Below are 24,223 nucleotides of genomic sequence, written 5' to 3'. Positions count from 1 at the left end.
AGGGATTCTAGGAAGAAGAGCGGAGCTAATGAAAGGTGGCTCCTGTCTAAAACAGGGCTGGATTTAGTCCCACTTTGGGCTTCTGCTCTAAATAGGACTGAAGTGAGATGTGCCTAGTTCCTTTGTTACCCTTTGGCTGGGGGAAGCCATGTTGTTTCTGGCCCCTGAAGAGACAGACCAGTTTCTCCATTTACCTGTCTGCATCACAATACGGCCTACCCCCATGGGGTTTACAGATCACATAGCTGCTAGCCTATGCCTATGCTGACTCCAACAACCATCATTAGTTCTTCAACACTGTTAGGACAATTTATGGACCATCAAAACAGGGTGTCACTCCCCTACAATCAGCAGATGGGACACTGTTTGTCAAGACCAAAGATGGCATCAGTAGCCGGTGGCAGGAATACTTCACCCGCCTGGTCAGCTATGACAGTATTTTCAATGCGATCGTCAGCCTACCTGGCCATGTCGAATGATTCATGAACCCTCCATCTGCGAAATCCAAGTAGCTACAAAAAAGATGAAAGACAACAAGGCCACAGGCACTGATGGAATCCTTGGTCACATGGTAAGCCCTGACACACGTTTGCCTAAACAGATCTTCAATGCTCATCTGAGGATCGGGGCAAGGTCTCATGGCAGGCAGAGGAAGCACTACACAGACGTCCTTAAGAATACCTTGGTAAAGTGCGACATTGATGCTGACACCTGGGAGAGGCAGGTGGAGGATCAGGTAACCTGGAGGACCACCATGAAGAACAGTGAGCAACACTTTGAGATCAAGCATCGTCTCCATGAAGAAGATCAGAGAGCCCGACATAAAGAGCATGCTCAGGCCTGGCTTGGCGCCGTTGGTGTTGGCACCAGTGAAGACAGAGACCTCATGTGCAGCCACTGCCAGAGAATGTTTCTTGCCAGGCCTGTAATTGATAGGAGTGCTGACCAGCACCTGATAACTAAGGGGTTAAACTCAGGTAGCTAGTATGAGTGTTGGCCAGGGGGCCAGGAGAACCAATCGAGATAGAGGGTTGAAATTTGAATTGGATATAAATACCTTGCCTGCTTTCTTTGCGTGGGAGAGTTAAGCCAAGAGTTGAGAGACACAGAATGATTTAAACCCAGGCAGGACTACCATGCCTCCAAGGAATTTGGGGCATGGAAGTGGACTGAACCCAGAAAAGACTGGAAGTAAGTAAAGGGAAAGTGAATCTAGTTGCAATCAGGGTATTTTTCTTTATTTGGTGGTTTGGTTTGAACTGCTCTATGTGAATCTATGCTTCCCTCCCCATTTACTATCTAAGCATTGTTCCCAGAGATTTTCTCTGTGTTTTAATTTGTTCTCCTTCGTTGCTCAGTAACATCTAGCAACCAGGTATGCTTTATCAAGTATATCTTTTGTTTCATAATAAAAATCACTTTTTTAAGATGATGATTTGATTCTTGTGTCCTGGAAGGTATAGGAAGTCTGCCTGTCTGTGTGTGTTTACATGCCTCAGACTGAGGGTATGTCTACAGTGCAATACCGCAGGTATCCCAAAATAGCTACCCTGCATCTTTTGAACGCATCTGCTATTGCAAAATATAGCGGACACAGTATTTCGGCATCCCTGTAAACCTCATTGCATTAGGGATAAGGGATGTCTCGAACTAGTGTTTTATTTCAAAATTTGGCTGTGTAGACGTGCCAAATTTCAAAATAGCCTATTTTGAAAAAGAATTGAAATAAGATATTTCGTAGAGCAAATTGTGTATCTTATTTCGAGCTTAGGTTGTAGTGTAGACAGACCCTGAGAGGTTAGCTACCAGAGACTGCAGCTTGTTTGTCTCTTTTCTTTTTTCAAGCTCTCTTGTGGCAGAAGAGCTTGCGGTAGCCCCAGGGAGAATTCAAGTGTTTGCCCGCAGTTTTAGGGATAAAAAAATCACTTGATGGTGGCAGCAACTCGCAATCCCCCTCCGCCCCGCCAATCTTGCGTTTGTGATTCTGGGGGAAGTTTTTGTAACCAGTGCCTGTATTGGCAAGGTTTATTTATAGTCTTTGCAGACCCCTTTCTGCACTCGGAGTGCCAGAGTGGGGATCAGACCTGACATGGCTTCATTACTCATCTTCACTCTCATCAGTTATAGGCATCCAAGGGGAAATCTTACTTGATTCGAGGGATCGCAGAGAGAGAGAGAGCTGGTAGCCTGCTACACACTTAAAATAGCCGAATACTCCTGTCTTTCAGGCTCTGCTCAGCCTTCTGAGCTCCTCAAGAGACTGGGAAGCTGCCCGAAGTGTTTAGTTTGTGCTGAAAATCCTTGAACTCTGTGATTCCTGATATTAAAAGGCAAGGAATAGGGGCCCTCTTCCACACCTCCTCTTCTGTTCCCACCTCCTCTTTCACCTCCTCTATATAATCCCTCCATTTGAACAGGTTGGAGTTCTGTGGTATACCCAGCTGTCTGGAGTATTCTTCCCTCCTGAGATGGCATGATGTGTCCGTTAATGTAATTAAACATTGCTTGTAGCAGCATTCATTTGGGCTCTCTGCTTGCAATCCCTTCAAATGTGGGGAGGGAGTTTGCACAGTTGTGCAGTGTCTGCCCAGTAGCTCTCATTCACCATCTTTTCTATAAGAGGGCATGGCATCGCTAGAATTTATTGGACCACAGGGATCCAGTCCTGTTTCCAGTGAAGTCTAAGAAGTTATCCCACTGACTTCAATGGGAGCAAGATCAGACCCTGTCTTGTATTTACTTATTATGAAGAATCAGGTGGATTAAATGAGGTGTTTTTTCATAAGTGATATCTGCAAAACAATGTATTGATCAGCTGTAATGGGATCTTGTTTATTTCACTGTCAGTAGATTAATGGCATAACTAGTTATATTCGCGGGAGTAATAACTGTTTTCCACTATCTATCTATCTATCTATCTATATATATATATATAGTGTAGACATATTGGTCCCATGATATAGGTGAGATAATATTTTTTGTTGTACCGCCTTCCGGGGGTGAAAGAGACAAGCTTTCAGACTCCACGTTGCTCCACGTTGTCCCTTTAATATTCAGTGTATCATAAAGAAATACATGCTACACTTTTCTTATGTCAGCCAATTTGTGGCCTTTTACATTAGAAAACAGGAATATAGCCCATTAGCAGAAATCTTAAATAATCCTAAATTGCCTGATGTAACGGCAGAGAAAATATGCTTCCTTGCTCCTGCCAGCAAATGGGGAGCTGTCTGGCAAAATGGGAGCAAAGCGTTTTAAGACTATGTAAGACGTCAGTTTCTGTAATGATGGAAGTTCCATTCCTTGTGCACCTGGAAAACTTGCTGAGGTCAATAGGAGGGCAGGAACTGCAGGCTCAGATTTGAAGTAGAAAGATGACCTGGTGGCTAAGAACCTAGACTTTGATTCCGCAATCTGGGTGTAATTTCTAGCTTCACCACATACTTTCTGTGTGAGGTCAGGAAAATTTCAAGCAAACTGATTTGTGCCTCAATTCCCTGTTTGTAAAATGGGAAGAATATTTCTTTTCTCCCACCCTTGGTCTGTTTTATCCTAAGTTCCTCAGGGTGGGGACTCTGCATTACTGTGTTTGTACAGTGCCTAGGAAAATATAGCTCCAATCTCAGCCGAACCTTTTATCCCTATCAAATTACAATGATATTTTGTAGCTCTATTAATTCACTGTATGGTAGCGTTATTTTCTTTACTAAGTTCCTGATTACCCTTGGCTGAAACATCTTTACATTTCAGCCAGCCTGCCTTATAATTAATGGAATCTGGGACTTGTTATGGAGTGCATAGTTGGCGGCTGTAGACGGACAGACAGTAATGGCTTAGCTTGTGACTCCATCAGTGTAACTGGAAAGTGCTGGATTTCACATCTTTGCTGCTCAGCAGATGTTTGCTCATTCTCTTTTTCTCCTGCTTGCTCTGCATGCAGTCACAGGAGTCACACATTTTACAGTACAATATGCATGAAAAAATGCCTTATGCTTGGGTGTGGTTGCTACTTTGTGCACTTGCTATTTAACTGCAGGGACTCCATTCCAGATGAGGGTTGCTTTTTGCCTTTCTCTGCTTTTTTCTTTTATTAACGAACGGGGTCACATGCTGTGCTAGTTAGCTCCTACATTCCAAACAATGAAGTCCCACCCTGTAAGTGAAATGATCACAGAAACTTATTGGAACAGGATTGGAAAAACACAGGAGTGCAAGGGATGGAAGGCGGAGATTTTGTTTTGTTTTGTTTTTCCTGCAGGACAGTTGTGAATCTTGTGAGTAAGACAGAATGATCTTTCCACATGTGTGACAACTATAAAAAAGGATTTAATATGGGGGAGAGGGAAAGAAATCCATTGTTCAGTGAACAACACCTGTAATATACAGACCATGAAGGCTTGAATATTCATTTGATTAAATCAGCCTGAATGATTGCCAAGAGCAAAATTTGTCCATATGCCTTCATTTAGAATATAAAATATGTAGAACACTGTAAAGCAAAAGTCTGTATCTCCCAAGGTTTGTTGTGAACTGATATTTTGGACATAGCGTCTAAATTAGTCTTTAGAAAGCACAGTTCCCTTTTTTTCTTGTTATAAACAGAAATTATCTCATGGAAATATTTTACTTGAAATGGGATCTCATCTAATTTTTTGCTAAAATAGCCTACGAAATATTAATGAGCACAACTGTTATAAGTCTATGCGTTTATTGAATAGTGCTGGGTTAGTTGACTGGAAAAGACGCAGAGGTTTGGATAAAAAAGTTCTGCTGCTTCTCTGGCTGTTATGTGAGGCAAGCAGTATTTGGTGGGAAAATTCTAGAAATCCTATTTTCTTACTGAGTGGTAGTGATTCTGCTCTGGACTAGACCAAAAGAGAGTAAGAAGCTCCTTGTGAACATGAAAATTATTTTTCTTCTCATGAAAAGGGTTGATGAAAATATTTTTTTTCTGTTTTCAGGTTTTCATCAAAAAAACGTAATTGCCCAAACCAAAAATATTTGGTTTCAAATGGAAAAACTTTGATTTTCTGATTTCATACAAACCCAAACTTTTTATTTTAAAAAATGTCTGTTTAATCCAAAAGCCAAATTTAAAATATGATAGGAAGATTTTGACCAGCTTTAAATGCAATTTTTTTAAAGTTATCTGAACATTTTTGAGTTTTTAAAAAAAGATTGATTTGAGTTTTGAGCAAAAATTTGTTTTGGGCTTTTATTTGATCTGAACCACTAGCTTTGCTATTTCAGATTCTTAGCCCAGTGAATTAGGTAGCATATTGGACCCAGTCCTACAAGCACCTCACTGGAATCAATATGAATTCACTGTGAATGATTTAGATTGTTCTCTCGAGCAGGAACCATCTTTCTGTTCTGTGTATGTACAGCGCCTAACACAACAGAGACCTAGTCCATGATTGGGGCTCCTGGGTGCCACTGCAATGCAAATTGAATATTAATTGTTAATTAATAAATTTTACAGAATAAGTGCTTGCAGAGTTTGGTACCAAACGTGGTAGCTTTTTACCTGGATAAAGCTTTCTCCCTTAAACAAGTCAGTGTGTAACTAAAGAAATGGTACTGTACCAAATATACATGAAGTATAGCCTTGGTGCAAATAGCGGATTCACTAGCAGGGACACTTTCTTGGAGCACCTCAGATTCAATTATAAGATCAGCTCTAGAGCTCTGCAAAAAGGTTTATATGAACCATGAATACGTGTTAGCTGTTACCTAACTGAACTGAAATGTAAAGCATGTGTTTATAATAATTGTGTCAGACTTCCGTATTATAAACTCTGCTGGTAGATACTACTGCGTGGTTCAGAGGGCCAGATTTTGCTTTACGTATCCTCACTAAATTCACTGAAGTTGCACAGATTTAACTAGGAACATAGGGCAAGACTAATATTCTCTGCAAATCTAGGATCTGCAGTTTGAGTTATGAATCCAACCAGGAAGGGGCGGGGGGGGTGTGAATCCAAGTAAATGAACCTTGAATCAATCAATTCCCAAAACTGAGATGTAACCTCCTCTTATTGCCCACTCCCTTGGTTGATAAGAAAGCATGACAATATATTTTGGTGACATCCCTTACATGGCTATGGGGATTGAAAATGCAACAGGAATGGGTCCCAGACAGAGACTCTGAGACAATATAGAATATATTTACTTGTATAACTGAGAAAGGAATCAGGCCTGTTTTTATTCAGTTAAAACTTCCAATATGCCTGATAACTTTTGCCTATGCAAGGAATACACAGGCTTCCAGAGACTTTGAAGAAAACTATAAGTTAAATTAACTTATTTTGTTCCATTTTAGTGGATCTTCATAGGAGAAAAAAATCTAACATGTAAAGATGCTTTTCTTTCCTGAGTAATAAAAGGAACTACAAATTCACTGTTTGACTGAAAACTATGAAACAGTGCAGTTTACTGAGATGTTTACCATTGCTTTAGATATTTTTAAAACAATTGTTCCGTTAGGAAAATAGCTTCACCTGCTGACAGAGAGATTATACTGGATACGAGGGAACTACCTGGGATTATTTTACACTTCTTCATAAAATGAATAGGCAAACAGAGAAAACAATCCATTGGACAGTGACAAAATTGTTTTTTCTAAATGCAATATTCAATTTCTTATTTGAACATTTTTCTCATTCTGTTTCTCTAGAAGTTTTCATTCTTTCATATGCTTTCTTTTTGGACAGCAATAACTATGACAAAATTGTTTTTTCTAAATACAATATTCAGTTTCTTATTTGAGCATTTTTCTCATTCTGTTTCTCTAGAAGTTTTCATGATTTCACATGCTTTCTTTTTAGACAGCAATAACTATCGATTAGGTAACATATTTATAGATAACAGTCTGCCAGAATATAACAAATGTCTAATTTAGCATGCAGGCAAGTTTCTGTATTTAGTTTTATTTAGTCATTTTTATATCATTTTTACAAACAGAAAGTAAATTAGATAATCTAAATAATCCAATCGATATCTGAAGAACTACATATCAGAACAAGTAAATTGCTTACCAGACATCCTTATCAATTGTTTATGTTGCTTAGCATTTTATGATGCTTTTTAGGATTACAGCATTGAATTAATAAATGAATGAATTATATTCTCTTGTTAGATAGAGATCAATTGATATTCTGTTATAAAAAGAGTATATCCATTATTTTGTTTTATTTTTAATCCTGTAACGAAAATGTGGTTATTAATTTGTGTTTGTCTGGTTGATGTTGAATATTGGCATATGCACTTTGAGGCTATGATACATTGTGATCAAAACATTTAAATATCCCTATCTTCCCAACATACTAGCATTCATAGTTACAAAACAAAGAAATACCATTGCAGAGAGGTTTTACAAGTGAGCAAAAGAAAATTCTGTCCCATACTTTTAAAAGAGAAAGGAAGGAAGAAATGATCTATTTGAATGTTTGAAACGATTTGTAGTAAGATCATAGCTGGGGATGGAATGTGACATTCTTGAACTAGGCACTTTTTAAAAACTTTTGTTTTTCCAAAATGGGTGAAATCCTAGCTTCATTGACTCAAGGGCAAAATTAACTTTGTCTTCACTACGATGTGCCTCCTATGTTTTACTAGAAGATATATCTGGCATTGCTTGGCTCCTTAGCTCAATGAATGTTTGTTTTTCTTCTTTTAAATCATTGCTGTGGGTGAAGCTGGGGAGGAGGGATTCAGGATGCAGGCTGCCCCAGGAAGAGAGGAAAACCTGAGCCTCTTTCACTGCAGCAGCTTGGGGCAGGGGAGAATCCCCTCTTCATGGCTGCTGCAGCTCCGGCAGACACGGCTCTGGGAGGGGTACAAGTCTCCTAGCTGGGGCAGGTCCAGGTTCTCCTTCCCCCTGTACTCCTCAGCCAGAGTGAGGAATAGAGCAAACTGTGTGCTTTCCACTTGATCCCTGATGAAGGGGAACAGCTGGCAATGTTCCTGTATGAATGGGGTGGGGAGGAGAGCTGCAGCCTCTCCCCACCACTCTCTCTAAATGGCATCTGGGAGGTGGGAGATTCTGGGCTGGGGCAGTCCCAGAGGAGGGGGTTATGCCCCCAGTCAGCCCCTTGCACCTACCTGGTGAATCTGTCTTTTTTCTGTATGGTTTTATGTGTCCCATACCAATTGGGGTTCTGACTCTTCCTGTTTTAGGAGTTCTCGAACAAAAGGATGGACGGACAGATGGACAGACAGATTGACTTGCTCACAAACAGACAAACTCTCTACACACAAACACACACACTTTAGGCTGCTACTGCTGTGGTAACATGGTTTCACCTTTCCCGTGTGCTTCTGGTATATAGGCGACACTCCCAGCTGTTCAGGAGGTTCTGTGTTCTAATATTCAAATGCGCACATTTCCCGCCCCCGACACCATCAGGAATCCTCATTCCAGTCACCCTTTGTAACTATACCTGTGACATCAAGCTGAAAAAGCTTGTCCAAACAAGACAAAACCATGGAGCACCATGCTCTGCACCACCATTGGGGAGATAAGGGTTTCATTCTGTTCTCTTGCGCTCACGCTCTCTTAGTATTGTGCGCATTATCACGGCGCCTGGCACTGAGGATCTAGCCAGTGAAGGCGCAGTGGCGACGAACGCTGAATGTAGTATTGTTCAGTCCTCCTTTCTAAGAAGATTCATGGGCAAACACCGACCCTGAACAATGAGGCGTGTAAAACAAGTACAAATTAGGAGATCTCCAGGCTCCAAAAAGGACGTTGACCATTCCAGGAGGGGCAAACTGGTGCCGTAGCACTCAGCTCTACCCATAGGTTCAGATATGGCATCCCCCTGCTAAAGTACGACACTGCACAAAGCCCCATCACGTGCTGCAGTATGGCTACTTTGTCCACAAGCTAGTTACTTCTGCATCTTGGAAAGACACCACAAGTGTACTATTACTTACTGTCTATATAGAAGCTACAGTCCTGTCCATGATCTATGCAGCATGGGATTTATGGTCCTTAGTGAGATCAAAATACCCCAATATGTGAGGAAAGTTGCCCAGATTATTGCCTATTCGTAAAATTTTAAGGGAAGGCACCTGGTAATTGCTGTCCACCCCAAAGCCAAATGGGAGGGCACCCAAACATGGTTTCAGTGGTGGAGGTTGTTTCCTGGGAGATCGACAGTGGCAGCTTCGATTGTCTCTGTAGTGTAGACGTACTAAGAGATTTTCTTTGTCTTTCTATCTGATTTGTTTTTAAATGACAGAATCAGGGAGGGTTGCTTTTACCAATACACTGCAGTCTCCACGCTCCTGGACAGGTGCCAGCCTGCCTCGTGAGGTCACCTAGTGTGGTACTGCTGTTAGAAAAGGGATTTAAAAAGTGATATGGCCACACGCACAAGAAGCCTGATTTCAAATGTCAATTTCATTGGGCTAATGTCTCAGTCATAAAAAGCCAAATTCCATCCTATTGTCATCATTGAGAAATGTCTGTAGAGAAAGAGGAAAGATCTCTGCTATAACACAATCTGGATTCTAGCTGATGCTATCCATAGGAAAGCAATGTGAAGAAGCAAAATATGTTAAACTACCCGTGTGCAGCAAGCAAAAAGTCCTATATAATGAATCCCTGAAAAGAAGCAGACACAGTAAGATAAGCTCTGAGCTCAATGCCACCCTGCTTTCTAGTGGTACTAATATGATCATTCTTAACGCACTTCCACTTGCTTATTTTTTAAAAACATTTCCATAAAGACTTTACAAGCTCCCATGATGACATGAAGTAAGTGCAGACTACGAGGCAGAGGAGTCTTAGGGTTAGAGCATGGGGATTTTGTCCCAGGTCTGCAAAGCATGTAAGCCTATGTTGGACCATGGCCTACACAGTGAGCTCTGTGTGGGCAGAACCTTATTGACACATGCTATTTCCTGGCCTAATTTATTTGCCATAGTAACTAGGGTCCTATCTACTGTGATCAGAGGTGTCAGAAACGACAACAGTGCCACATGCAAACAGGGACTTGCAAAAAAGTCTCAGCTAAGACATCACTGTGCCCAATCCAGAAGATCTACGGAAGTGATTGTTCCCCTTTATTTGATCTGAGGAAGTGGGTCTGGCCCACGAAAGCTCTTCACCTAATAAACCATCATGCTAGTCTTTAAAGTGCTACATAGTCCTGTTTTTTGTTCCCCTTTATTTGGCACTGGTGAGGCCACATCTGGAGTACTGCGTCCAATTCTGGGGCCCCCACTACAGAAAGCATGTGGACGCATTGGAGAGACTCCAGTGGAGGATGACAAAAATGTTTGGGGGCTGAAGCACTGACTTATGAGGAGAGGCTGAGGGATTTGGGTTTATTTCGTTTACAGAAGAGAAGGGGGTGTGTGTACACATTTGATAGTAGCCTTCAACTACCTGAAAGGGGGGGAGGTTCCAAAGAGGATGGAGAGAGACTGTTCTCAGTGGTGACAGATGACAAAACGAGGAGCAATGGTCTCAAGTTACAGTGGGGAGAGGTGTAAGTTGGATACAGTAAAACTCCGGTGGTCCGGCATCCAGTGGTCCGGTACGCCTGATGGTCCGGCACCAATTGCAACCCGGAAGTGCTCCGGCAGCTGCTTCAAGTTGTTAGAGTAATTGATTAACTGCGGCTGGATCCACAGCCGACATGCAGTTAATGTAACTTTCCTCTCTACTGCCGGGAGGGGGGGGGGGCCAGGGGAAGGTAGGGGTCGGTGGGAGAGGGGGAGGGGGAGCAGGAGGGGGTGAGGGTGTGCCAAAGCAGCCGCATTCAGGACGTTCTGGTCAGTTACAGTCACTCCGGCTGGATCCACAGCCGACACGCAGTTAATGTAATTTTCCTCTCTACTGCCGGGAGGGGGGGGCAGGGGAAAGTAGGGGTCGGTGGGAGAGGGGGAGGGAGAGGGAGAGGGGTCTCCCACCGACCCCTACCTTCCCCTGCCCCCCCCCTCCCGGCAGTAGAGAGGAAAATTACATTAACTGCGTGTGGCTGTGGATCCAGCCGGAGTGACTGTAACTGACCAGAACGTCCTGAATGCGGCTGCCTGCCTGTCACCGCCTCTCCTCTTCCGCTCGCAGGCTCTGCCTCCCTGCAGCAGGAGGGAGGGTTTGGCACACCCCCGCCCCCTCCTCCGCTTCTCCTTCGACGAGACCCACCCCTGCCAGAGTACCTCCTGATAGTCTGATAATCCGGCACCACCTGGGTCCCAAGGGTGCCGGATTATTGGAAGTCTACTGTATTAGGAAAAACCATGTCATTAGGCGGGTGGTGAAGCACTGGGATGGGTTATTTAGGAAGATGGTGGAATCTCCATCCCTGGAGGTTTTTAAGTCCTGTCTTGACAAAGCCCTGGCTGGGATGATTTAGTTGACAAAGCCCTTTTAGCAGGGGGTTGGCCTTGATGACCTCCTGAGGTCTCTTCCAGCCCTAGGATTCTATAATCCTGCAGCTAGACCCAAGTTCTGGCCCTAACCCTTCTTCTCCCTGCCCTGTCCTCTGCACACTGGCTCCTCCCATAATTGCATAGGGTTTGTACTCTCAGCTGCAAAACCAATCAGCCTACAATCTCATCTCCGTACCACCCACACAGCACTTCGGGTGGGCCTAGCTGCTGAGTCTCCTTTTGCCCAGCTGCTCTGCCACTTAAAGGTTTTGTCTGTATTGGCAAAAAAGGGACCTATGACTTGCACATGAGTGCAGCTCCACGAGCACTGTTCACACTGGAGGTTGTGAGGTGAATGCATATTGGTGCTGGTGTGATGGTTGTAGCCAGCTCTTGTGGGATCCTTTGTTCCGGTCCTACACTAAGATTCTTTTACATTGCTCTGATTGCATGAAGTAGCCTTGCTCCCTGCAAATACCCTCCATCGCATAGGCCACGTCTACAGGGCAGGCTTTTTCCGCAAAAACAGCTGTTCTTGTGCAAAAACTTGCTGGGTGTCTATACTGCATGCGTGTTCTTGCGCAAATAAATTTACAGTACAGCGTCAGAAAACAGGGCTTCTTCCGTAAGAGTTATTCTTCTCCCCATGAGGAATAAGCCCTCTTGCACAAGAGCTCTTCCACAAGAAGGCAGTGTAGACAGGCAACATGAATTTCTTGCGCAAAAAACCTCTATGGCTAAAATAGCCACCAGAGCTTTCTTGCGCAAGAGAGCGTCCACACTGCCATGGACGCTCTTACGCAAAAGCACATGGCAGTGTGGACACGCTCTTGTGGAAGACCTTTTGCACAAGAACTCTTGCACAAAACAGCCCTTGCGCAAGAAGCATGCAGTGTAGCCTTAGCCATAGAGTTTCCCTAGCATAGGGGGCAGATCAGGGGCTAGAGTGCATTGTGCAGAGGCTGCTTGAGTCTTCCTAGAGCCCATAGGTGGCCATAAGAACCAGAGCAAAAGTCACAGCACCCATCGGGTTACCCTAACTTACACCAGGGGCTAGACAAGCTCCCGGGCAACTCAGAACACAGGAGTGGAAAGGGGGCTTAAAGCCTCTTTTTCTCTTTCACCCTCCCCCCAAACCTCATCTCTGTGAAAGGAACAAAGTAACTAAGACTGCGGGTTTCCAAGTCTAGTCCATTTTATGGAGAGTCTCCTAGCAAGCACTCTGTGCTGTAATTTATTGTATGTACCATCCGCCTAATGTGTATGGGCAAGGGTGTCAGGGTCCAGTCTCGGGCATGCCCAGTACTGGTTCCAAAACCTTAAGGGCCAAATCATGCTCACATGCAAAATTCCCACTGACAGCAGTAAATGGCACCTTAAAGTGAATCCTACAACAATTACGCTGTAAAACCAGTTCTCAAAAGCAAGAAATTAAGGTATGAAATACTTTTAATATTTTTAGATATTTTTAGAAATATTTTTCATATTTTGGGTTACCTAATTTATTGGTTAAATTTAAAACACCCATTCGGATGATTTTTCGTTCCAAAGAGGCTGTAGTTGACAGTTGTAGCTATTTGCTTAATTGAGTGAAACACCAACGCATACACCAATGCTTCTCTTAGCACCTTCCAATGCAAAATAACATTTAAAAAATCTCAGCCATATTTACATTTGATCTCTTAGGAGAAAAGACTAGAAACTGCTAAAGCAAAACCCCTTCCCTTTTTGTTTTTCAGCATATTGCTATATTTAGCATTAAAATGTGTGTACTCCATTGTTACCAGAATACTGCTTTGATTTCCTTGTAGCTTAGAACGCAAGCTTGAATGATTTTCTCAGACTATCATGGTATTTATCAAAACAAAACAAACAGAATAATGTACACTACAATATCATTAATATAGATAGCAAAATATAATAACACACACACACAAAAGCTGTTTCATGACTCAATGGTATAGTGCAGTAAATTGGTGTCGAATAAACAGTGGCTATTTATAGCCTACCATAGGCTGCCTGCAGGCATTGTAGCTGTTTTTTTCCCCCTCCTTGCTCTGGATGAATGGGGGTTTTCAATCAAGATCCAGGTTTTTTTTAAATAAAATCCACCCCGAGTTTTTTTTACTGAACTCTGAGATAGTCTATATGTCATGAGCAAAATATGTGCAGCTCTAAAACCTGGAAAGGAATTCCATTTTGGTTGGATCGGGACCTTTTAGCTCTTAACTAAAGCATATAGAATCTATACAGCAAGTACCAGTGTACAGTAAGAGGCTGTGACAGACACACATATCTGGTTCCTTCTTTCCTGTTGATCAGTAAATACAGTGGTTGGGACAAGCTGACCTTGTACTTCATCCTTGAGACAGACAAAGCTGACAGAGAAATAATAATATTTGCAGGGACTTGGTCACTAAAGAAATGTGAGGATTTGTTGTTTGGGTTTTATTCTTTTCAGTTCTTGAAAATTTTGATTAGCTCCTTTAGTTATGAACTCCCTGTGCACGTTAGATACTCTCAAGCTACAGTGAAAATTATTTCCGTGCCTTTAATGCGCCTATCGGATGTGGGTGGTCCCTCCAAAAGGAATGTGCATGATCAAGTTCAAGTATTATCTAGCTGCCTCTCAAGTTAAACACGGCTAGAGACCTCTACTGTTTTTGTTTTGTTTTGTTTTGAAGCCTGTGATCAAAAACATACAGAAAAAAACTGATTTCTTCCAAAATAAATGTCCCTAAATTTAAATGAGGAACTTTATCAGCCATGCAGTGTAAAAGCTCCTTTGAATATAGTAAAGTGTTAAATGTAACGATTCCTCTGAAATACACAATTCTACCTCTATTAGTCAGTTCTTTTCAACTTCCTGTACATGGTTCATATGATACAAAGTTCTGAACGATCAACTCATCAAAATACAAATGTAAAGAAATTGTCATCGAAGACTGGGCAAATAGAGAATCTGGATTTTACTGTCTAAAAATCAAGGCAGAAAAGGAAACCTCACTCAGTTGAGTCAGATTTTGATCTTGCTAGCCCTGGTGTGAATCAGAAGTAATTCCACCGAAATTAATGGTTTTGCTGGTTTAAAAGTGACACTTTCTATTTAAATGTTACACTTCTGTCAGATTTTTCTTTTATAATTGTTAAAAATAATATCTGTGTTTACGAAAACTGATTAGAAAACTGAATCTGCTGCTTTTTCCTCTTGTTTATTTTGTGCATATGATAGCACTGTATACACTGTCATGAGTTTCACTGTTTCCACCAAATAGACAGCTTCCCTTTGTTGTTTGTGTAGGTCTTTCATGTGGCCACAATGGAAAGAAAATTATTTTAAAATATTATTGTTAAAGCCACAGAAACTTGGCAAGAGAACGCACTCATGAGAAATTGTAGTACCTGAATCTATTCATTTATGAAGGATAACAAATTTTTATGGAATTCGCTAAATTTCAGATGAACTTCTTCCTATCACGTGAGATCAAAATCAAGTCTCTTTATGCATGCCTGCTTTTGATTAATCTACATTCTGACTTTTAATTAGTTTATATAATATTTTTATTCATTTAAATATAGACAGTCACAATTTCATTGTTATTTTTGAGAACATAGAAAAATCATGGCACAATAAAATCCGATCTTATTTGAATTACATATCATCCAGTAGCTTTAACAAAGATGATTAGCAGCAACATATTTTTCTGTTATTTTATTTTTAATTTTATTTTAAAGTAAGTTCCAATCATTTTTGTCACTGTGTAATTAGCATTCAAAACTTTGCTCATGTCTGAAACATGCATTCCCAAACAGACTTTGCAAAATCTCATAAATCCCTAGATTGTGAATATATTTATCTTCAAACAATGTTCTTTTGTACTTTTAAAAAAATCAATACTAAACCAAGTTAAATTTAATTCACTTGAAATTGTTACACTAAAGCAAATTTAAAAAGGCATATTCAATAACAGAACACAGAATCTAAATTCATTGAATGATCAATTAATAATTACATCAAGCCAGCAACTAATGTATAAAATAAATGACTGTACTATGATAACAAATATCCCACATATTTCCTGAAGTAGGGCCAGATCCTTATATACAGGACAAAAACTTCCATTGAAATCTAGAGCAAAAGTCTATTCCTCTTTGTGAGGAATAAGAAAACTTTCTTTTCTTCTTTAAATGTACACTCCGAGCACTTTGTACACACATGCTCCTTCACCCAGCATGAAGCTGCAACTTTTGTGCAGGTGCCATTAACACCACCTAGAATTCGGAAAAATTCCCAGGGAAATCATTAGGAGTTCTGGCTCTTGCTTTTAGGTTATTAAATAATAAGCTTATGTATCATGCTAATGAAAAGCCACAGGTAAAGGAGAAAGGCACAACTTTTAATTTGCATGTAAACCTTTTGGAAAGCTACAGAAACATTCATAGCAACATTATTCAAAGTGGTGTCTGCTTCAGGTTGTTTTTGGGTAAGAAAGAGAAATGAAATCACATCACACCCACACAGCACCTTAAGCCCAAAGTCCTTGGCACTGTGCAAACACATAATAAGAGTTGCCCTCTGATCCAAAAAGCTTGCAATCTAAATAGGAAAGAAATACAAAGGGGGGGAGGACAAAAGATCTGCCCAAGTTTTCCAGTGTCCTAGAGTATTCCAGAGGATCAGCATTTATTGGACTATCTATCCATATGGATATACCAGACTCATCTATACCCCAACATATTTTCTTCCCAGAAGACTGAATGATATTTTTATTGGCATAAAAAAATCTTGCGTCGTAGATTACACATGCACATCTTCTGTTGTTCCTGGCCCATCGTGTTTTGTTCTGCCAGTCGACAAAGCAACCTCCAGGGACAACAAATTCACAAGAAAATAAGGATCCCGCCCAATTTTAACAAAATGATTTCTAGTGATGATTGCTCACAATCACATCCCATTCAGTGAAAGTTCTAATTAAGTCAATTGCAGAAGCAGAGCTAAGCCCACCAGAGATTGTACTGTTTTAACTGGAGCATCTCAATTAAGCTATTTACAAAGTCTTTTTCAAATTTCTGGTTTGCAGTGGCACTCTTATGCTAATTGTGGCATCATGTACTATGAATGCACTAGGCCTGATTCTCCTGAAGTTTACATTGGCATAAATGAAGAGTAACTCCCCTGAAATAAACTGAGATATACTTGTACAAGTTGAACCTCTCTAGTCTGGCACTCTCTGGTCCAGCAACATCTGTGGTCTGGCATGATTTTAGTTAGCTGAATGTCCACTTATGGGCATGGCTGAGTTTCTCATGGTACCGTAAAATTTGTTTACAGTCACCAGTCTTGGTGCTCAGTCTTCTGTGCTGTTACTTAGCTCTAATTTACCCCTAAATATCGTCTAAGAGCCCAGTAAGCAGTGGAAGTGTTGGTAAAGCTGCTAGACAATACTGAGTCCCCTGCTTTGGCAAATTCTCTGCTTTGGGACAGGGGGTTCCAGATTAGAAAGCGTCAACCTGTATAAAATGGTGGAAGTTGAGAGGAGAATCAAACTTCTCATTTCTCAAGTGGTAGCATCATAGTATATAAACACAATTCGGAACCTATGGATGACTGTGGTGGGGTGTCACAAATGTAAGGTGGACCAATTGGAAATAAGGTGTCCAGAGACTTTGTAGTTGCTATTCCAGTCATGCTCACATCAGAGTGGGAATTCATCCCACCGCTTTTCTCCTTTAAGGGATAAAGGCCGTACTGTTAATATGTTGTATAGATGCACCCTCCTAAAGTGTGGCTCAATCTTTTTTCCATTGAAGTTAATGGCAAATAGGGATGCAAAATCCTGTTTAATTAGTTAACTGGTTAAACATTATGTTTAGTCAGTTAACAGATTAAATGGGAGGGTGTGGGTCTGTGGGCGGGTGGCTACTGTAGCTTGGCTGGACTGTAGTGGCCTCCCTGCCTACCACAGACAAGCTGGAGCAACTCTCCACCGTGGACGGGGGCTGCTCTGGTTGAGCTGGAGAACCCCTGTCCACAGGGGCGGATATAGAGCAGGGCGAGCGGAGCGGCTGCCCTGGACTCCGCGCTTCAAGAAGCCCCGCGCATGCACCGTGTCAAATGGGGGGCCCCGCGAAATTGTGCTGCCCTGGGCCCCGCAAAATCGTCATCTGCCCCTGCCTGTCCGCAGTACACCTGGGCTGGGCCCGCTGCAGACCGGGGCTACTCCAAATAGGCTGGAGCATTCCTGCCCACCGCAGGTCCTCCAGAGCTGCAGCAGCCCCCTGCCTGCAGTGACTGGGGGGCTGCTCTAGCCCCCCACCAGTTAAACATAGCTGGTGAGCCTCTTATTGGTTAACCAGTTAACCACTTAACCTTTAACATCCCCAATGGCAAACTGCCACATCAGGTGTGTATTTGATGTTTGGTTTTAACATTCACTAAGCTAAGGTCAGGAGAATTTTTCCGCAGTTGCAAAGGGATCTACTGTGCACAGCTTGGATTTTTACATATTTCAAAGGAAAATGTAAGCCTGCTCATCTGGGCTGTCTCTAGACTGTCCAGTTTTTCCGGAAAATCAGCCGCTTTTCCGGAAAAACTTGCCAGCTGTCTACACTGGCCGCTTGAATTTCCGCAAGAGCACTGACTTCCTACTGTAAGAAATCAGTGCTTCTTGCGGAAATACTATGCTGCTCCCGTTCGGGCAAAAATCCTTTTGTGCAAAACTTTTCTGCAAAAGGGCCAGTGTAGACAGCACAGATTTGTTTTCCGCAAAAAAGCCCCGATCGCGAAGATGGCGATCAGGGCTTTTTTGCAGTAAAGCGTGTCTAGATCGGCAAGGACGCTTTACTGCAAAAAGTGCTTTTGCGAAAAAGCGTCCGGGCCAGTCTAGACACTTTTTTCCGAAAATGCTTTTAACGGAAAACTTTTCCGTCAAAAGCATTTGCGGAAAATCATGCCAGTCTAGACGTAGCCCTGTTGTCAGCAGAGTTGTTGTAGCCTCATTGGTCTCGGGATATTAGAGCGAGAAGGGAGGTGCAGTAATATCTTTTACTGGACCAACTTCTGTTGGTGGAAGAGAAGTTTTCGCATTACACAGAGCTGAAGAAGAGCACTTTACAGCTCAAAAGTTTCTCTCCTTCATCAGCAAAAGTCAGTCTAATAAAAAATACTACCTTACTCATGTACTTTGTCTCTCTAACGCTGCTAACCTCTCATTCAAATCAAGCAGAATTTCTGTTCTCTAAACTGCTTAGGGGATGCCACATATGTTTCAATCACTGGGAACCTGCCTATTCAGGTATCAATGGACAAGGTGTGAGATGACAGTAGTTTACCAATGATAGTGTGTTTACTTGAGCGTCGGGTGCAATACTAACATTAATATAATCCTTTTTGCACCCCAGGGCATTTGCAAAATATACCATACAGGCACCACTTCAGACTTCACTGAAATGCAACTACTTTTTCAGTGAAAGGCATCAGCCTTTAATCAGGGCACATCTAATGTTTTGAAATTGCAAGGGAATTTAAGGAAGGAGAAAGTAATTACCCAGTTTGAATGTAGCTTGGCTACCAGGGTTAAAAACTCTCCTTTTGTTAAAAAAAAAAAAAAAAAAAAAAGGACCTAGAACTTTTACTGTCCTTAAGCCACTGGATCCAGGTTTTACAGCTCATCTGAAAGGGTAATGATGTGAAAAGCTTGTTGGTATTTCTGAGCCACAGAGCCAGTATGCCTGGGTATAACTCAGATCAGTGGAGGTTATAGGATAGTGTCTCACTGGATTTCTGCAAATTAATAAAAGGTTTCCTGGGTTGAATTACAAATCTCAATTGCAGAGAGTAGTAGAATTAAAGGAGAGTGAAGAAAGCCACTATTGCAGTTCAGAAGACTTGTGAAAATAAAATTATGGCAATAGTGATTCAGAGCTCCAGTGCTATGTTTTTAGTGGTATCTCTGTGTGTGTGTGTGTGTGTGTGTGCGCGTGCGCAGGAAGAGGGAGGGGTTCTATTAGGGTTTTTGTATGGTGGTGGGGACATATTTGCCCTGGTATTTTATAATTCAAGTTATTAAAATATTTGTCTACGCCTCTTCACTTTGGAAAAAGAGTTGTGAGTCCTCATACACAGACTGAGTAAGCATTATTTTGGAGTGGTTTTTGTCATATAGGATGAATGTTCTGAGTCTCCAGTGAGACCTTCTCTTGCAGGAAGGATGGATTTGGTTAAGATCCATCATGTTTGAAAATTATTTTTAAAAAATACAAATGTCCCTTTTTACAGGATATTGACAATTTTTTTTTTTTTTTTTACAAAAAATCATGGAAGAATTGAAGAGATTCTGGAAGTCTTGAGAATAAAGTATATTTTGTACACTTATCAAGGAATAAAAGAAGAGTGATTCTGGCAATTACTTGTTGGGAAGACCAACTTCAGTTCCTAGTGAATCAACAGATCACATTGTTCAGTTATTTTAAAATGAAATACATTGGGAGAGAGTGTCTCCTGATGTCATAATTCCTTCAAAGTCAACTCCTCCTAATAAAACACAGTCGACTTCTAGGAAGCTGTGGCAATTTATACCATCAGAGGATCAGCCCCTTGAGTACTGTGAGATAAGCAATAAGCAGTATGGCTGTGTCTAGACTGGCCAGTTTTTCCGGAAAATCAGCCGCTTTTCCGGAAAATCTTGCCAGCTGTCTACACTGGCCGCTTGAATTTCTGCAAAAGCACTGACTTCCTACTATAAGAAATCAGTGCTTCTTGCGGAAATACTATTCTGCTCCCGTTCAGGCAAAAGTCCCTTTTGCGCAAAGCTTTTGCGCAAAAGGGCCAGTGTAGACAGCTCAGATTTGTTTTCCACAAAAAAGCCCCGATTGCGAAAATGGCTATCGGGGCTTTTTTGCGGAAAAGTGCGTCTAGATTGGCACGGACGCTTTTCCGCAAAAAGTGCTTTTGCGGAAAAGCATCCGTGCCAATCTAGACGCTCTTTTCCACGAATGCTTTTAATGGAAAACTTTTCCGTTAAAAACAGTTGAGGAAAATCATGCCAGTCTAGACGTAACCTATGGGTTTAAGAAAAACAAGCCATGCCAAATCAACCTGTTAGGTAGGTCGAAAACATTGCATGAGTAGTAGATGAAGATATTATCTGTCTGGGGGCAAAGCTTGAGAAATACTGAGCTCCTCTAACATCTATTGCTAAATCACTACTGATCTGGCCACTGGACCTCATCAAGCATTTGAAAAATAAGCCAAATACTATTCTCAAAACCACAAGTCCAAGGGTTCCCATTTAAATCAGTGGGCCGGATTCTCAGCTTTTGCTCCAGCTGCTTTGCAGCACATCTGTAGAGGCTGGGTGGCTTAGAGTCCTTCATGTATACACGGTGCAGGGAGTGGCTCTGACAGGATGCATGGACCAGCCATAGCAGGCATAATTCAAAGCAGCACTTCAGTTGCTCTTAAATACATTGGGAGCCGTTTTGTTCCCTAGATGGACTTGGATTGGGGAAATAGAAAAGTGGCTTCACCCACCTACTCATCCTCAGCACTTTTGCATTTACAATAGACAAAACTATAGAGCTGCCTATTGTAAAGATTTCCAGTAGTCAACACCTTTGATGCCACCAGCAAAGCTGTATCAGTGATCTACTATATGTGTGAGAGCAGTTGTCTGTCTGTGAATCTGTTTGTTCAAAAACTCCTCTTAAACAGTAAGAGCTAAGACCACCCAATTCGATATACAGCTTCCTCTTATCATAACTAAAAGCAAGGTCACGGTTTGGTTGTGCCAGGAAAATGAGATGTGCCTGGAATGGGATTGCTTCTTATAAAATCATACAGAAGAGAAAGAATCAGCAGCCAAGTGAAAGAGACTGGCTGGGAAATGCCCCCACCTTGATCTGGGACTGCTCCATCCCCGAGCCAGCAGGGGTCTGTTTTGAGGCCGGTTCTGTTCCATATCTTTATCAGTGATTTAGATATTGGCATAAAGAGTACGATTATTAAGTTTCCAGATGATACGAGGCTGGGAGGGGTTGCAAGTGCTTTGGAGGATAGGGTCAAAATTCAAAATGATCTGGACAATCTAGAGAAATGGTCTGAGGTAAACAGGATGAAGTTTAATAAGGACAATGCAAAGTGCTCCACTTAGGAAGGAACAATCAGTTCCACACATACAGAATGGGAAGTGATTGTCTAGGAAGGAGTACTGCAGAAAGGGATTTGGGGCTCATAGGGGACGACAAGTTAAACATGAGTCAACAGTGTGACACTGTTGCAAAAAACGCAAACATGATTGTGGGCTGCCTTAACAGGAGTCATGTGAACCATCTACATATTTTGTTAGTCTGTAAAGTGCTACCAAACCATTTGTTGTTTTTTTCTGAACAGACTAACTCTGCTGCCCCCTGAAGCTTCAAGATACGAGAAGTAATTCGTCCGCTCTACTCTGTGCGGATTAGGCCTCAGTTGGAATATTGTGTCCAGTTCTGGGCACTACGTTTCAAGAAAGATATGGAGAAATTGGAGAAGGTCCAGAGAAGAGCAACAAAAATTATTAAAGGTTTAGAAAACAGGAGGTATGAGAGAAGACTGAAATTAATGGGCTTGTTTAGTTTAGAAAAGAGAAGACCGAAAGGGGACATGATAGCAGCTTTCAGGTACCTAAAAGGGTGTTACAAGGAGGAGGGAGAAAAATTGTTCTCCTTGGCCTCTGATGATAGGAAAAGAAGCAATGGGCTTAAATTGCAGCAAGGGACATCAGCAAAAACTTCCTGCCTGTCAGAGTGGTTAAACACTGGAATAAATTACCTAAGGGGGTTTAGAATCTCCATCACTGGAGATATTTAAGAGCTGGTTAGACAGACACCTGTCAGGGATGATCTAAATGAGTGTTTCTCAATCTTTTTTTATAAAGTACCCCTTTAAAAAAATATAATAAGTACACCCAGTACCCACAGTTTTCAGACACACACAATTTTTTTCTACCATTGCAACACATTTGTTTAAACAGCTTAATTGTAGCCAGGCAGGCGATGAAATTTTTGGGTGTAAAAAGTACAAAAATAATAAAATGCTGTAAAACTTAAAACAAAATTCAGTTTTCTCCAAATTTCAGTTGTGTTGATGTACCCCTCCAGACTTCTCTCGAGTACCCCTAAGGGTACCTGTACCACTGGTTGAGAAACTGCTCTAGATGATGCTTAGTCCTGTTATGAGGGTAGGGAACCGGACTTGATGACCTATCGAGGTCCTTTCCAGTTCCAGTGTTCTATGATTCTATGAGCCTCCCCCCTCCAGGTGCCCTTTGGGGAGGGCAGAAGTTGCTCATCCCCCTAATTCATACAGGAACATTGCTAGTTGTTCCCCTTCCTCAGGGAGCCAGGGGAAAGAAAGCATGCAGTTTGCTGCATTCCTCATTCTGGTTGGGAAGTGCAGGAGGGAAGGTGAAGCTGGACCTTCACCAACCAGGGGACATGCACCTCTCCCCCACCTGTGCCTGCTAGAGCTGCAGCAGCTATGGAGAAGTGCTTCTCACCTGGCCCCACGCTGCTGCGGTGAGACAGAGCTGGGGTAGTTTCTCTCCCCGGAGCAGCCTGGATATTGAACCCCCCATTCCTAGTTCCACCTCAGAGCAATAATTGACATTAAGCATGGACATTTTAATTTTATTTTTCCAAAAAACAAAAGTTAATTAAGGACTCGAGTGAACTATCATTACAAAGTTTCCCAGTGTTGAAAAGGCTCCTGATTCCCATTAGACCTCACTTTTTGCTGGTCAGTAGATTGTATATTCTCTTTCTCTCTCTGTCAATATATCCCTAAGAAACTTCATATTATTATTTCTTTCTTAATTCTCCAAATCTAAATGATATTCAGAAAGTACAGATACAATCTTAAGCCCACTCCATATTCTGTAAGAAAGAATCAACCCGTAATGAAAGTCACATTATAGACATAAGCAAGAAACAAGATTAAAATTAATTTAGAATTGAACATCTAATTGATCAAATTGATGTAGTTAAATACACTCTCTTTATCTAAAACAAACTGGCTTCCATCAGATTATTGTACAAACCCCTAATCAGTATGGATGAGTTTGCAGTGACAAATCTATGTTAGTTTATCTAGAAGATTTCTAAAACGAAAATAATTTGTCATATGATTGTAATACAATTAATATCTATCTGAAACAGCAATAGTCCGCTATTAATTTTAACATAGGAATGCGAACATTATCTGTGCACTAATTATTTTGGGGAAGAAGAGGACCATCTCTAGCAAGGGAATAAATAAATGCTACTTTCTATTGTATCCTGTGCCGATCACCAATCAGAACACCTGTACAGAAAGAAAGCTGTTGAAATCAGAAGCAGAATGGTCATCAAAAGAAAATGAAACATTCTCAGGGGGAAAGCTGGTATTTCACAGATTTCATTTGCATGTATCCATGTATGTGTAGCCATTTCTTACAAGGATTCAAGTTTTCTGGCATGGTTTAGCATTTTGTAAATGCTACGGTTAATCATTCATTCATGGGCTGTAGGTATATCATAGCCATACACACATGACTTACTGGTGGCAAATAAGGAATGAATTGTAGTAGCAATGTTCCTTGTTGAGTAGTCCTTAAAAAACAAATACAGTAAAGTCTCGGTTATCCGACCTTCACTTATCCGACTTTCTGTTTTATCTGACGGCGCCGCCTGTCATGTGACGGCAAGGGGCTCCAGGGACACTTCATACCACAATGGCCTTGCTTTCCCTTTTTCCAGGGCTGGGCAGGAGCTCTGGTTGGCAGCTCTGCGGGGGCTCCCCTCAGCCCGGCATGCAGCGTAG

The sequence above is a fragment of the Pelodiscus sinensis genome, chromosome 14, assembly GCF_052426305.1.
Source record: "Pelodiscus sinensis isolate ZL-2025 chromosome 14, ASM5242630v1, whole genome shotgun sequence".
Lineage (NCBI taxonomy): Eukaryota > Metazoa > Chordata > Testudines > Trionychidae > Pelodiscus > Pelodiscus sinensis.
Note: the sequence above shows the minus strand (reverse complement) of the source record.